General features: G+C 34.2%; 2 protein-coding genes across 4 annotated transcripts in view; one reads left to right on the top strand and one right to left on the bottom strand.

Annotated features, from left to right (window-relative positions):
• LOC136835172 (ileal sodium/bile acid cotransporter-like) overlaps positions 1-12,868 on the bottom strand; it is a 56,507-nt gene extending 43,639 nt beyond the window's left edge. The window contains exon 1 of the mRNA XM_067098387.1: positions 12,838-12,868. The gene's annotated coding sequence lies outside the window, so the exon portion shown is untranslated. The remainder of the gene's footprint in view (positions 1-12,837) is intronic.
• LOC136835184 (uncharacterized) overlaps positions 1-16,391 on the top strand; it is a 185,970-nt gene that overhangs the window by 93,871 nt on the left and 75,708 nt on the right. The window lies entirely within an intron of this gene.

Below are 16,391 nucleotides of genomic sequence, written 5' to 3'. Positions count from 1 at the left end.
CAGTGTTGGATGCAGCGGATTGATACATCTTTTAAGAGGATTGGGTGACTTGTTTTTAGCTGAGAAGCTGTAAGACAAGGGTTTTTAAGTCGTTCTCTCACAAGATGATCATTGGCCTTGGAAGTCTTCCGTGGGCATCCAGGATAAGGTTTTCTTGGGGGAACGACGTTGGGTGGTAGGTCACAAGCGGCAGCCAGCAGCAACATTACGGTTGACTTTGCTCGGCCAGTACATCTACATATTTCTTTAATAGGCACTTTTTCTTGCCTCCAGGCTAATATGCGAGCCTTCTCCTCCTTATTTATGTGTGCATGACCCATATTTAGGGAATATATAAAGAATTAAAAAGCAAGAAGTGCTCCAGTCCAAATACTGGGATCTTGAGGGCTGAGCAAATCAAAGCAATAACCTTTCGGTTTGCTGTCTGGGTCAGCACTGAGTTCTGAGGCGCACACCTCCCACACACACTAGCACAGGAGAGTTGCCAGATATCACCAGCCAACTCTAGCTCAAACCATAGGGCGGGAAATGCAAATAGATTTCGGACATCTAAACAGTGGATTCTTATGGGTTAGGTCCAATTTCTATTTGCGGTGGCGGTATTCTTAGAAAATTTGCATTTCGCTCCTGGGATTTAAGAAAATTTTGGTTAATCTTGATAGCTGAGTTGGAGAAGATCCCGTTGGTTTTTTAAAAGTTTCTAGTGTAGTCTCCCAAGATTACTAGATTTTATAGATTTTTATGTTGACGTAGTATCTTTATGGATGAGCGCAAGCTTAGTAATACAGTGCTTGTTCCAAAGAGTGGCATATCTGCAGACTGCAGTAACTACAGGCCAATCTCTATTCTCCCTGTGTTTTCCAGAGTTGCTGAAAAACTTATTTTTAAGCCACTATATAAGTATATGGAATCTAAAGGACTGTTAGCTGATAGTCAGTATATGCATATAGGAAGCAGTTAGGTACCTGCTGTGCTCTTTTAGACTTGGCATGCCATTTTCAAGGGAATCTTGATAGAGGTTTTGAGTGCAGTAATTCAAATAGATTTTAGTGCTACTTTCGATTTAGTAAATCACAAGGCACTTATTTATACACTGCAGAATCTTGGAGTGGTGGATATGTTTTAGGATTACTTCAAGATTTCCGTACAGGTAGGCAGTAGCGAGTTGCTGTGGACGAGATCTTTAGTGAACCAAGACTGAATGTGTCTGGAGTTCCACGGGGCAGTGTTCTTGGTCCACTGTTATTTTTAGAGTATACAAGTGATATGGTTGTTGGCCTGGAAAACTTGATTGTTCAGTATGCTGATGATGCAACACTTGTGGGTGTAGGAAAGTGTCCACTTATGAGGAATGAAGCTGCCCGCAGCCTCAATAGGGACATGGACTGGATCAGGGAATCATGTAGTCGGTGGGGTATGAGGCTGAACTCCAGTAAAACAAAAACACTATTGATTAGCAGATCGCATACAGATTTCCCACCCCATCCTCCCCTTGGGGTGGATAGAACTTTGCTGAATGACTCTGAAGCTTGAACTATTCTAGGTGTAACTTTTGAGAAACATCTAGTGAAAGTCTCGGCAAATGCCGCACGAAAGTTAGTCATTGCTCGTAAGGCCTCACATATTTATAACTGATAAAATCAATGCGACCTGTTCTAGGTCATTTGTACTTCAGTTACTGGAATACTGTTATCCAGTGTGGGTGTCTGCTTCTGCCAGAGATTTATCTTTTTTAGATAGAGTGGTTTGTGGTGGTAGCTTTCTGTTTTCTAACAGTAGCAGTTATGACTAGGACCATTGACGGATGGTTTCTTGTTTGTCATTTTTTCATAAATTATATTTCAACAGAGATCTTTCACATTCACAATTGATCCCTGATTCGCTGAACAACGGCACCAATATGCAGGAAATGTGCCTTGCTGTCGAACTTCTCAGATCCAAAGGTCCTTATTCCTCACACCGTTGGACCATGGAACAGCCTCCCAGAGGATGTCGTGCAACTGGAACCTCAGAAGATCAAACGAAAATGCATTGCGTTACTACCCTAATACTATTCTTCTTGCATTTTGATATTTTTTTATCTATTTATTTATTTATTAATTTCTTTGTTTTCTTTTTAATAAGTAGTATCTCTTCTTTCTGTCTTTCCCTTTACCTCCTCTTACTTCTACCTAATGAACACCAAATTCTTTGGAAGCTTGAATTGCAAGTCAGGGACCCATGCGGGCTTGTTCCATATGAATAGGTTTTATCCACTTGTAAACACAAAGGCAGGGTGACACGAAAAACGGAACTATCGCGAACAAAATCAACAGCAACGCTCATGGTATTATGTCGGCCATCTCTGATGGTGAGCTCACGTCGACTCACTTGTCTTGGGAGAGATATGCATTGCTCAGAGAAATCATCTCGAGCTATATTATATATATATATATATATATATATATATATATATATATATATATATATATATATGTATATATATATATATATATATATATAACCATATATATACTCTATATATATATATATATATATATATATATATATATATATATATATATATATATATATATATATATATATATATATATATATATATATATGTGTGTGTAACATATATGTATATATGTATATGTATATATATATATATATATATATATATATATATATATATATATATATATATATATATATATATATATATATATATATATATATATATATATACATATACACACACACAAAGGAGAAGCCGTGGCCAAAGTATATACATCCTGAAGGAACAAGGGAAACGAAGACCTCCATTCGTACAAATTTATTGCCGACGTTTCATGACACATTTCACATTTTCAAAGCTAAAAAAGAAAATAATTTGCACTACAGATAAAATCACGGTATTAAAAAATTATTAAAAAAAAATATTTAAAATTCACAAAAAAATGGCAATGCAACGTTAAAATTACGTATATAAATGAACATAAAACAAGGAAAAAAAAGGATCACAAAAGATATAGGTCAAGGGAACCAAGACAGACTCACCAAGCGAAATGAAAGAATAATACTAAGAAAATACAGAAAATATGCTTAAAGGAAAAGTTAGGCAATATATAACTAAGTTGGACGACGATTGAGTATTTAACGAGGGAACAGTTCTCTTTATAGTAATAGACTCTAGGGTAGTTAGATCGTGATGGTTGGAGACCCCCCCCACTACTATTGAAAAACCTTCATCTCTGATATTTGTTTTGCACCGTACAGCATGGTTTCTGATGTTAGAGGCCTTTGGATTCGATAACTTGCACCCTGTACGGTAGCCCAAGCCTGTATGAGAGTCAATTCGTACCCTCAAAGCCTCCTCGTACATCCCACGTATGTTCCGCGATTACATCGCGGACAAGTTTACTCATACAATATTGGATGTGAAGAGGGGCTGAGAGGATCCTTGACTGTAAAAAGTGAACCAATGGTTAGAGGATTCTTTGGTATTAATTTAACATTTAAAGCAGAACACTTTTTCTGAATTAGGGAAATGCAGTTCTTACGAAAGTGGTCGTCGTGTAGAAAGGGAAAACTCGCATAAAATTTCATTTTCTGGGCAGTCAGCACTGATAAGGAAACTGTCCTACTCCACATTTCTCTTAAGTTGCTTGTAAAGTAGATTAATTGGGTAATAATTTTGTTTAAAATAACTGGTTAAAAAAGTATTTCTTCGTGAAATAAGGACCAATTGGATTTATGAGAAAACGCCCTGTGGAGGAGGGTAGAAATAGCATTTAATTTAAAGGTAAAAAAACATGATCTATAAAAGTTGTCTTTCGGAAAACACCTGTAATAAAGCCAGTGATATCCCTGGATATCATTATATCAAGAAAGGGAAGTTTATTACCAGTTTCTTTCTCCAAAGTGAATTTAATATTAGGGTACAGTTCGTTGACGAACTGCGAAAAGGATTCGGCATTGTGTTCACGTCGGAATAAAACGAAGGTATCGTCGACATATCTCCGATAAAACAAAGGCAAAAAACTAAGGGGACAGTCCTCCATAAGGCGCTCCTCCAGGGAGCGCAAGAAGATATTAGCAAAGGTGGGACCAAGTGGGGAACCCATGGCCATCCCCTCGACCTGTTTATAAACACCACCGTTAACAATAAAAGCAGTGTCCAGCACGGACAATTCTAAGACTTGTTTAAAAAGGCCTCGGATAAAATTTTGGAACCTGGTGTCATTATCAACAAAAATCTTATCAAAAATAATTTCTATTGTTCCCCCACAGGGACGTTAGTGAACAATGATTCTACGTCCAGACTAACCATAAATAAATCAGAGTGCTGTAATGAAATTTGTTCCTGAAACTTATGGAGTTGGGGCTTAAGCCACCGTACAGGATGCAAGTTATCGAATCCAGAGGCCTCTAACATCAGAAACCATGCTGTACGGTGCAAAACAAATATCAGATGAAGATTTTTCAATAGTGGGTAGGGGGGGGGGTCCCCAACCATCACGATCTAACTACCCTAGAGTCTATTACCATAAAGAGAACTGTTCCCTCGTTAAATACTCAATTGTCGTCAACTCAGTTATATGCTGCCTAGCTTTTCCTTTAAGCATATTTTTTGTATTCTCTTAGTATTATTGTTTCATTTATCTTGGTGAGTCTGTCTTGGTTCCCTTGACCTATATCTTTTGTGATCCTTTATTTTTCTTGTTTTATGTTCATTTATATACGTAATTTTAACGCTGCATTGCCATTTTTTTGTGAATTTTAAATATTATTTTTTAATTTTTTAATACCGTGATTTTATCTGTAGTGCAAATTATTTTCTTTTAGCCTTGAAAATGTGCCATGTGTCATGAAACGTCGGCAATCACGAAACGCCGGCAATAAATTTGTAAGAATGGAGGTTCTCTCTCTCTCTCTCTCTCTCTCTCTCTCTCTCTCTCTCTCTCTCTCTCTCTCTCTATATATATATATATATATATAGATAGATAGATATACATATATAAAGCTTTAACAAATATATTTCTTCATGGTTTTTATATTGTTTACACACACACATTTATATATATATATATATATATATATATATATATATATATATATAAAGATGATAAAACCATATATATATATATATATATATATATAGGGGAATATATATATATATATATATTATATTTATATATGTATATATTATGGTATATAACGGGATGATACACACACATATATGAATAATATATTATATATATATATATATATATATATATATATATTATATGATAATATATCATATATATATATATATATATATATATATATATATATATATATATATATATATATATATTTTTTTATCACACATATATATATATATATATATATATATATATATATATGTTTTTTATATATATATATATATATATATATATATATATATATATATATATATATATATATTATATATTGTGTGTGTGTAAACAATATGAAAAAACCATGAAGAAATATATATGTTTAAGCTTTATTTTACATAGTTTTGTTGTCGTAACTTGGTTCATGTCCGTATAGCAATACAGATCATACTACCCTTATGTACAATCTTACTTTCGATTGCAATTCAGTCTGTTTGATTTCCAAATCCTATTCAGCCTGCTCGTTGTTTGATTCACCTTTTGTAGTGTTTCTCTAAATTCCAACTCAAGAGATCCCGAGCTGGATATTGTTCCTAAATATTTGAAAGACTGAACCTCATTAACGTTTTCTTTATCTAATAAATTTTTATTCCATTTTGCATACTCTGTCCTCATTATCACTTTTTCTCAGATTTCTTCTGAATCCCGTCTCTAGAGATATGATGCATTCTGAGAAGTAAGCTTTGCAAAACTTGTAGTTGTTTCCTGATTAAAACGGCATTGTTTGCTTATCGGGAGTCTGTCAAAAAATGGGAAAAATGTTTTGTTTATCAAGTGAATGCACGAAAATTGTAGCAAAGTAGTCTTCAGGTTTTACTAGCTTGGGCATTTTGACATTGTGCTGTAAGCTGTGTGCAAATCTTCTAATATTGCGTTGATCTTTTTAATGATACATTGAGCATTCCTAAGTACTGTATGAAATCTGTTAATTACAGTGGTAAAAGGGATGTACTTGTAAACCAGTATAAAAGTACATTTTTGGATTAGCGAGCTTGGTGCTTCGATTCCATGGCCAGAGGGACCCTTACAATACGGAGTAAATGGGTAGCAATCAAGCTCTCCTGATCAGCATCTTCCTCAAGGCAACAAGGGTCTCGGGTCTCTAAAGCCATCGAAATGAAAAGTACTCTTAATTCCCTCTCTCCTTCGGATACCTAGTTACTGTCTTGTTCCCAAATGTCCTCTACATTACGACGCGTCATGCCGTGAGTCAATTATCGGTACTTGAGATATTCATTGCACAATGATAAGAACTTGTCGTCGTAACTAGTTTCCAAGGATGTCGAGATCTCGCGCAATTGTTTTAGCTGCATTTGTTCGTATGTGCGTTGTCGCTGCAGATGTACAGTTCAAGTAGCCCAAGTAACTTTAATCGTTTCGTCTCGGACAGTGGCCATCCGTGCTCTCATTTCCATAGTCTTCTTAGAATCGGTTTGTTTTGCAACAGTAACGGAAGATATTAGGTGAGATCTTCAAATATTTGCCCCATCTTATTCATTGTTGAAGGACTTACCATATTACGGGGCATTCGTTGCTCAGTCTGCGATAGGTCGACTATGTAAAAACCAGACCCAAGAAAGACAGACATGATATTCCTACTCACTAAGTCACTGCATTCCGGCAGAACTTTGCTGTGGCGGATGAGAGGCCTCTGATGCTTCTAATCAGTTTCTCCTTTCGCATGAGTTTAAGGTCACTGATCCAATGCGTCCCGTGCTCCCAAGGACTTTTGTTCTTTTATTGCTTTATTCTAGGTTCTCTGTTCTTCTATCTATAAATATTGTAGTTCAAGGATTCAGTGACGGAATTTCTGTGTATTTCATGACAAAGCAATACTGCAATTTGGTTTTATAACCTGTTTTGAATATATATATATATGTATATGTATATGTGTATATATATATATATATATATATATATATATATATATATATATATATATATATATATATATATATATATATATATATATTCAAAAACTGGTTATGAAATTGCAGTATTGCTTTGTCACGAAATATACCGAAATTCCGGCTTGAGCTACAATATTTATAGACAAGAACAGAGAACTTACAATAAAGCAATAAAAGAACAAAGGTCCGTGGGAGCACGGGATGCATTTAGTCAATGCTTGAAACTCATTCGAAAGGAGAAACTGATTATAAGCCTCAGAGGCCTCTGATTCGCTGCAGCAAAGTTCCGCCGGAATCCAACGACATAGTGAGTAGGAATGTCATGTCTGTCTGTCTTGCGTCTGGTTTGGGTCTGTAAATACCAAAGATTTGGAATTTCTAAGTGTCTGTGTCAACGTATTAATCCCTAGCCATGTTTTGATGAGGTCGGTAGAAAATGATGTTGGCTTTATAAAAAGCTCTCTCAGTTATATGATCGGGGTACTTTAAGGATGACAGCTGCTTACAGATTAATTCAAATTCGTTTTCCAGGAATTGCGGGGAGCAAATCCGTACGGCTCTTAGGAACAAATTACGTAGCCAGCAATTTGTACCTCTTAATCCATGTTTTGTCCGTTGAGGGAGACAGCTGTCTCCGAAATATAATGCTGTAAAATCTACCCTTTTGGTGTTTTTATGGCCTTATATTATATATATATATATATATATATATATATATATATATATATATATATATATATATATATATATATATATATATATATATATATATATATATATATATATATATATATATATATATATATATTACGACCTCGAAGAGGTCGTTATCTCTACCTCGAGAGGTATCTCAGTACCGTTGGCCAGCGTCGAGGCCGAGCAGGGCATATCTCTCTCTCTCTCTCTCTCTCTCTCTCTCTCTCTCTCCTTGCATCCAACAAAGACTAAGGCTCATTAAACTAAATGACATGTTATAAAAACTAGACTTTATTTGGAAATTTAACGAAAGCATAACTGCAAAAACTAAGAGTCATAAATTATGGTTTCTCACAAAATCAAGGAAACTGCGACTCAAAATTAGAGCGGTACTGTTCAAATCAATCGAATTAAAATTCCCAGACCAAATATCACCAGTGACAGGTATTCCTGTCACCAAACAGCATATCAGTCAGATGGACTTGATCACTCTAAAAATGAATGTCACATAGTCGGGTAAAATACGCCGTTCTCAAGTATTCAGTGTCCTCACAGGACCCAACGAGAATTCTTTCTATAGCCATGAGGAAGCCATCCCCTTACAGTAGTGGTCTTGTTCACACAACTCCAGAAGGAGCAATAACTATCAGGCCGTAAATCGAAGTCCCTAGAGATTCTATAGTTCCTCTCTTAATAAACCACATGAGAACACATCAATGCACACATTCGGTTGTTAGCCCTTCCCTCAGAGTGTGACGTCATCGTCATGTTCAGTGTTCGATACGAGGGTACAAACCTATGATGACATAGGTGGCCTGACCGCATGTGAACTAGTCTTCTAAACACACAGGTATCACGAAGTTTTCATCACTTGATCACATTACTCCCTTGCTCCTGGACATGGCCGGAAGCAGTGCATCAGCTGAGTGCTGAACTCAGCTTCTCAAAAATGCGAGCGAACTCTCACTGTCTCTTTGTGCGAGAAGTTTTAACGCCAACATAAAAATCATTTAATATGGACAGGGCTTCTCGCACATGAAAAGCTACATTTCCATAGGGCAGCAATTATTCAGCTTAACCAGTTCGTGCACCTGTATAAACGCTGACATAAAAATACCTGCCTTGTGTGTGTGTGTGTGTATATATATATATATATATATATATATATATATATATATATATATATATATATATATATATATATATATATATATATATATATATATATATATATATATATATATATATATATATATATATATATATATATATATATATACATATATATATATATATATATATGTGTGTGTGTGTGTGTGTATAGAAACTCCAACCTTTTTGTATCTACATGCGCAAATACCCTAACCAAATCCCTATTTATCGTTCAACAAAAGCCTGTCCCCAAAGACACAGGAGTATACGAAATCCCTTGCCTTGATTGTGACAACCTATATCGGATTACAGTCAAATCACTCTCCAAGAGGCTGATACAACACAAACGTCCAGTAAGGTATGGCCAGCAGAGCTCAGCTATTTTTAACCACATAAATAACCATAATCTTCGAAAAAATTAGATTTTGTTACGTGTAATATAACAGCAATTCTCTGTTCAAAAGCCAGAAAGTAGAATCAGTACTGATTATACAAGGAAATATGGTGAACCTCTCAAAAGGAGCCTGGGATTCAGATCTGATTGACAAAATCTTCCTCCAACCAGTGGTAAAAAAGAATAAGAAGCTGCTGCCAACAGGAGTGACGTAGTGGCCGACTTCTGGAACATTCCTTCAGCTGTTTAAATAGCACTGTTCTGTATCTAATCCATTACCTGTCCGTTGAGAGAGACCGCTATCTCCGAAATGCAACGCTCTAAAATCTACCCTTATTGGTGCTTTTATGGGCTACCTTTATTAGATGGAATTCTGCTTTAACAGGAACTACTTATATATATATATATATATATATATATATATATATATATATATATATATTATATATATATATATATAAATATATATATATATATATATATATATATATATATATATATATATATATATATATATATATATATATCAGAATCAGGTAAGTATCCTCGGACATTCATAGAAATATATATATATATATATATATATATATATATATATATATATATATATATATATATATATATATATATATATATATATATATATTCATAAGGGATACTTACTTGATTCTGGGGGCAACGGATGAGCACAGGGAGTTCCTTTTATTTATTACACATCTGACTCAATATTAGGAAAATTCGTAACCAAACAAGGGAAATCAATGGCTTAGGGCCTTCTTCATGTGAGGGAAAATTACATAAACTCAAGGGTTCTCTTAACTAGTTATATTTACATGACAAACACAGATCAGAAGAATGACGAATTGCTGGTCAGGTAATAATAAGCCTTCTAAAATAATTAATCCTACACAGAATAAATATTCTATGTCAACGAGGTCTTCATAACAGGAAACATTGCAGTGGGGTAGAAGGGGGCCTGCACATGGATAGAGCCGAGAGATTCCACAGTCAGGGCCTATCTGCAGATGTATGCAAGACGGTTACTTGCATGAATAATAAGACGCTCAACAGGAACTGAGGGGAAAATGAACAGATGGTGCCCAGACATCTCAGTTCAACACTAATGCATAATTACTTTAACACTGAGTGCTCCAACACAAATTACTGAAGGTGATCGCACAGTAGACAGAGAAACAACAGGAATTGTGACTGACGAAGAAACCTTATTCCAGTACATTACCTTCATCAAGGTGACGGTGTCCTCGTTCGATAGAGCGCTGGCGATGGAGGAGGGAAATAAAATGCCACTACAAAGTATACTGGTTCGAGCCTCGCGGTCGAACAAGTGGACGGTTTAAGGGCCAGGCAAGGTTCAGGACATCTGTCCTAGGTGGCGGTTGGAGCGATTCTCTCTCTTGATTTCTGTTGCATCATCTATAAATAATCTTTGGGGATTATGCATCGCATCTCTTGTAGATGGCACAAAGGTCAATCTTCACATTTCTATAATGACTGCATGGCATCAGTTAACCCTCGTGGCGGGTTCAGAATGGGGCTGGGTGAAAAGTCTCTCTTTTTTGGCTCCTCCCTTGCCTTGCTTGACTGATGCCACCGAGGAAGGCACCTGGAAAAGGCCTTAGGCAGTCAGTTTGACAGAGAGAAGGGTTAGGCTTAACCATTTTGGGGAATGAAGGAGAGAGTTTATGAAGGGGCAAGTGGAAACCCACAGTTCTAGTAATTAAATCAATTGAAATTAATTTTATTTCTTTCCCAACTACGTTACGGAGGTAAAAATGGGTGAGGTTGCTTGGAAAAGAGGTCCCATCCATTGAAATATATATATATATATATATATATATATATATATATATATATATATATATATATATATATATATATATATATATATATATATATATATATATATATATATATATATAAAGAGGTCCCATCCATTGATATATATATATATATATATATATATATATATATATATATATATATATATATATATATATATATATATATATATATAGTGCCTCTTTCCTGGTTTTAAAATCACAGATGCCTTCCCACAAAGCCTCTTTCATGATGCATGGCAAATATAACTTAGGGTTATAAGCCTATCATTTTCATCATTATCCTCAGTAAATAATAATGATGATATAAACATTATTATTATTATTATTATTATTATTATTATTATTATTATTATTATTATTATTATTATTATGACTGCAGTCGATGTTTATTTATATTGATATTTTCCAAATCATTCTTTGTCTTCTTTGGATTTTAACCTTGAATACATTTGACGATTTCGAAGGTAAAGTTCCGACATTTTAAATGTAACATCAGCCAAAGAATAAATCGATTTTAAATAATTTTCCAATGTACCCTGAGTTCATGTTAAGTCTGGCTAGGTTAAATTGCGATTCTGCTGTTTCTGTTGAGTTTTCCCTAGATTATATATCATTAAAAACTTGTGCAGAAATGTAAGAATTATTATGGGATTCGAAAATGTTAACTTGTTGATATGTTCACTTCATTGTGATTACTATTATTAAAAAAAAAAAAAAAAAAAAACAGCTGCTACCGTCTTCTCACTAAACAGTGAACTTCGAAGTTATAATTTGTGACATTTTGTTTTCAAACATGAATATCACTATGGACACCCTGGAAGACAGTCCTAACCAAAAGCACCTCAAAGTAGCCACCAATTCCTTCCTGATTGTTCAAGTCAAGTTGATGGAAACGAAAGACTTATTTTTCTTTGATGCTGCACCTAAGGTAACTTCGAGGTTTGCATATTCACGTGTGTCACGTAGCTCACTGAGATTTGATCCTTTTTATAAACCGAACTTCTGTATAGAATTACCCCGACAAACAGAGAACTGCCAGAGAAACAGAAGGAAAATGTAAGAAAATAATCTCCTCGTGTATCGTTCCGAATTTGATAGCATCTTTGTAAATGAGGTTCTTCAGAAGGCTGAATGTTATTTTCTTCTGAGTTCATGATTATGACCAGCGAATCCCAAAAACGCGAACAAGAACATTTGAAATGTTTCGCTTTAAAACGGCATTTACTACTAACCAATCAGTCGTCACTAACTGATAGGCAGAGCACTCAAAGAAGCTGGATGAACAAACACAAAAAAAAATAAAGAAAACACAGCGAACTGTACCTTTAAAAATCCAGGTTTTCTTTCACTGTTAAGAAGAAAAACTAATGCCTCTGACACAAGTTTTTATAATAGGCAAATTAGTATATATATACATAATATATATATATATATATATATATATATATATATATATATATATATATATATTATATACATACATACATATGTATATAAATAATATATATACATATGCACTAATTTGCCTTTTATAGAAACTTATGTCAGAGGCATCCGTTTTTAATGTGTATGTATATACATATACATATACATCCACTCTCCACTGGCATGAAATTGGAGCCTCCACTTGTGCTTACCTTTAGGACTATAAGAATCACCACTGAGACTGGTGGGTAGTTCGTTATTGGCTCAATAGATGCTTATCATTCCACGTGCGTGTGTAGCAAAATACGCACGCACATTTTCATTATCTCTTGGGATTATACGTAAATAAAGGTATACACAAACGCGCGCGCGCTCACACAAACACCGCATTTATACATACATACATATATATAATATATACATATATAAATACACATCTATACATATATATACACTATATATACTGTACATATATACACACTATATATAACATATATATATATATATACACACATCCACAAACAATGCTTCCGTTTGCCTTAACAGGGAGGGGAAGGCCCTCTAAAACACGCGTGACGTCATTGCTGACTCTCCATTAGCCGCTCAAGTATCTATACCGAAGGCTCATAAACAGCAAGTCGATCCCCGTTACATACACAGCACCATTGACCTTTATCTTGCACGCACCTAGTTTCCACTGATATCAAAGCCATTCCTTTCCAATACTCGTTTCACATTATATAGCCTCACTTTCTAGGTCTTTCCTTCTTCTTTTATTTTAACGTAATATTTTTTAACATTCTCATTAAGCAGTAGTTTAGTTAAAGACATTTCAAATCAATTTTACAAAACTTAATCTTTGTATATAGGGCACAGAATTCCCTTGAAACTTACTGTTAGGTGTTGCAGTGCAATGCTTCCCTCTGTATGGTTAGTTTAAATCCTTTAAGCAGTACAGTAATGAAATGTCTGTTTAGTGCTTCATTACACAGTAGTAAAAAAACATCAGACATGTTTTATATTAATTGTAATTCAGTTAGTCCTTTTTCAATCTAAACTCTTCTTATTCGCTAACTGAACTTCTGTTTACTCTGCGTACAGCAGTAAATATACTATAAAGCATATAGTATATCTATTTACTTGACCTGTTACATTATCACGCTAAGAGAATAAAGAAAAAGAACTTAACCACGATGAAATAAAAATAAAACAATGGTAGAGGCAGTTCAATTATCAGAATCACTTTGATACATCATTTCCGCCCAAAACTCAAGACTGAGTTTAGATAAAACTTGTGTCAATATCGATATTTCGACGGAGTGGAATAAAAAAGAAATACTTTGGGTATCTCATACTAAGTCAAAGTATTTACATAACTATAACGATAACCACACGTAAAATCAGCAAAGCAAGAAGTGTCATTCATTTTGATCTTCGACGAAAATTCCAATTTTTGGGGAAATACCATTCCAAATACAAATCAGTTTAATCAAGGCCACTTCGGAGTTGGTTAGAGTAGAGGTTGGCAATAACTTTCTACTAACATATTACAGTACTTGGTATCGAATATTGATGGTATCGAGTGATTTATTCATTTATCAAGATATGTGCCCATTACATGAAGCGGACTTTTGTTCTTCTCAGGGCATTTGGTACCTAAAACCAAAATATGGCAAAATACCATTGAATAATCAAAGCATGCTTTGTCTTCCAGCTGAATCTCTGAACATTATGATGAATTTCTGGAACAAATTCCACAGGAGCAAAAGTAACAAGAAAAAGAAATAATAAAATAAAACAATTGTTCGCTTTCCTGGAAACACATAAAATACCATTTACACATTGTTTCCGTCAACACTACTTTTGCAGTCAACCTGAACAGCAATTATTTCGACAAGATTACTGCTTTCATTTCTAAGTACTCTCGCGATCGAATATAGCTCCTTTGTATTCTTTTTTAGAAAATTATTCAGTATATATATATATATATATATATATATATATATATATATATATATATATATATATATATATATATATATACTATATATATATATATATATATATATATATATATATATATATATATATATATATATATATATATATATATTTATTTATTTATATATGTACTGTATATATTATTACATTATAGGATATATATATATATATATATATATATATATATATATATATATATATATATATATATATATATATATATATATTATTATATAAACTTTTCAACAAGAAGCAACAATTACAAACATTTATTTTAATTCATAATCATATATATAATATATATATATATATATATATATATATATATATATATATATATATATATATATATATATATTATTATAATATTCGTGCTTTTTCCCATTTTTGTATAGGATAAGCCTTCTTTTGAAGGACTTTTGATTTGGCTTTGGGGTAGACCGTAGTCTCGATCGGCTGCCCTGCCTGACATCGCTTAGACCCCGGTAGCTCGTGTACATGTATCATACCAGACCCAACACCCTTTCTCCCAGCAGCGAGAAGTTGTTGCGCAGATAGGTTGAGAGTTCGAGACGTGTGAGATGTTTGTTATGTTTTTAGAAGATGTTGGAGTGGCTTTGTTTTTGTGTGTGTATTTAGTCTGTAACACCCATTTGCTTTTTAAGCAAACCTATCGATTGATTACATACATAATCCCGGGTGTCTACACGGATAGCAAAGTGTCCGCCTCTCTGATCAGTCGGCTGCGGATTTGAATTCACGCATACAGACCTCTACGAAGTCCGAAGCTGCTGCTGTAACCAACTGTGCCATCGAGGCTCCATATATATATATATATATATATATATATATATATATATATATATATATATATATATATATATATATATATATATATATATATATATATATATATATATATATATATATATATTGTTACGTGTAGGGGTCTTGGCTGATCATTTATTGTTCAATTTACGTAGTTTTCACGGCCCTGCAAACCAAGATTACACGTAACCTGCCACTTGAAGCCAAAAGTTAACCTCAAAGGCAGTCGTTAATTAGCCAAAGGTCGCCAGTTATGGGTAATTAACCTTAACAAAAAATATTCAAGGAATAAAGACTTTATAATAAACGTCCTCCAACCGCGGATGCATACAAGAATCTCTACTCGTTAAGATGAATTTAGATTTCAAATGCAACGGTTCCTCCAAACATTCGGACGCTAGGCATAAAAAAGCATCGAGACTTAACCTGATTTGCTTACCCTAAATCCTAGGTATTTTACTGGAATAACGGGGTTGAAGCTAACAATATAATAATTTGGCTTAATCTAGACTTCGTGAACACATATACCGTCAGTGGTGGCTGAAAGAGGAAACAAAGGAAATGCGAAATACAGAAAAAAGATAAAAGAATGGGCGAAGTTTTGAACAAAAAAGTGACTTTACCTTAGGACGAACGTTGTGTACACCAACAACCGACGAGGAGTCCTTGCAATTGCTTCTTCACTTCACTAATAGAATAATAGACAAAGAAAGGGGGAAGAGGTCCAACCGGACGTATTGTCTCTTCGAAAGCTTGGTTCTCTCTGAAGTTCCCTGACAGGCCTAGGTCAAAAACAGTCACCCAGGCGTCCGCGTTCTTGTTAAAACATTCGCCAAGAGACAGGTAGAAAGGAAAAAGGGACCTTAGGACCACCTATTTTTAAGGCTGATATGGGAATTTTCCTATAGGGGAAAATGGCTAAATGCTACCTATCCTT

This window comes from Macrobrachium rosenbergii, chromosome 4 (genome assembly GCF_040412425.1).
Source record: "Macrobrachium rosenbergii isolate ZJJX-2024 chromosome 4, ASM4041242v1, whole genome shotgun sequence".
Lineage (NCBI taxonomy): Eukaryota > Metazoa > Arthropoda > Malacostraca > Decapoda > Palaemonidae > Macrobrachium > Macrobrachium rosenbergii.
The sequence above is the reverse complement of the archived record's forward strand: the minus strand, read 5'-3'. Positions and strand labels throughout refer to the sequence as shown.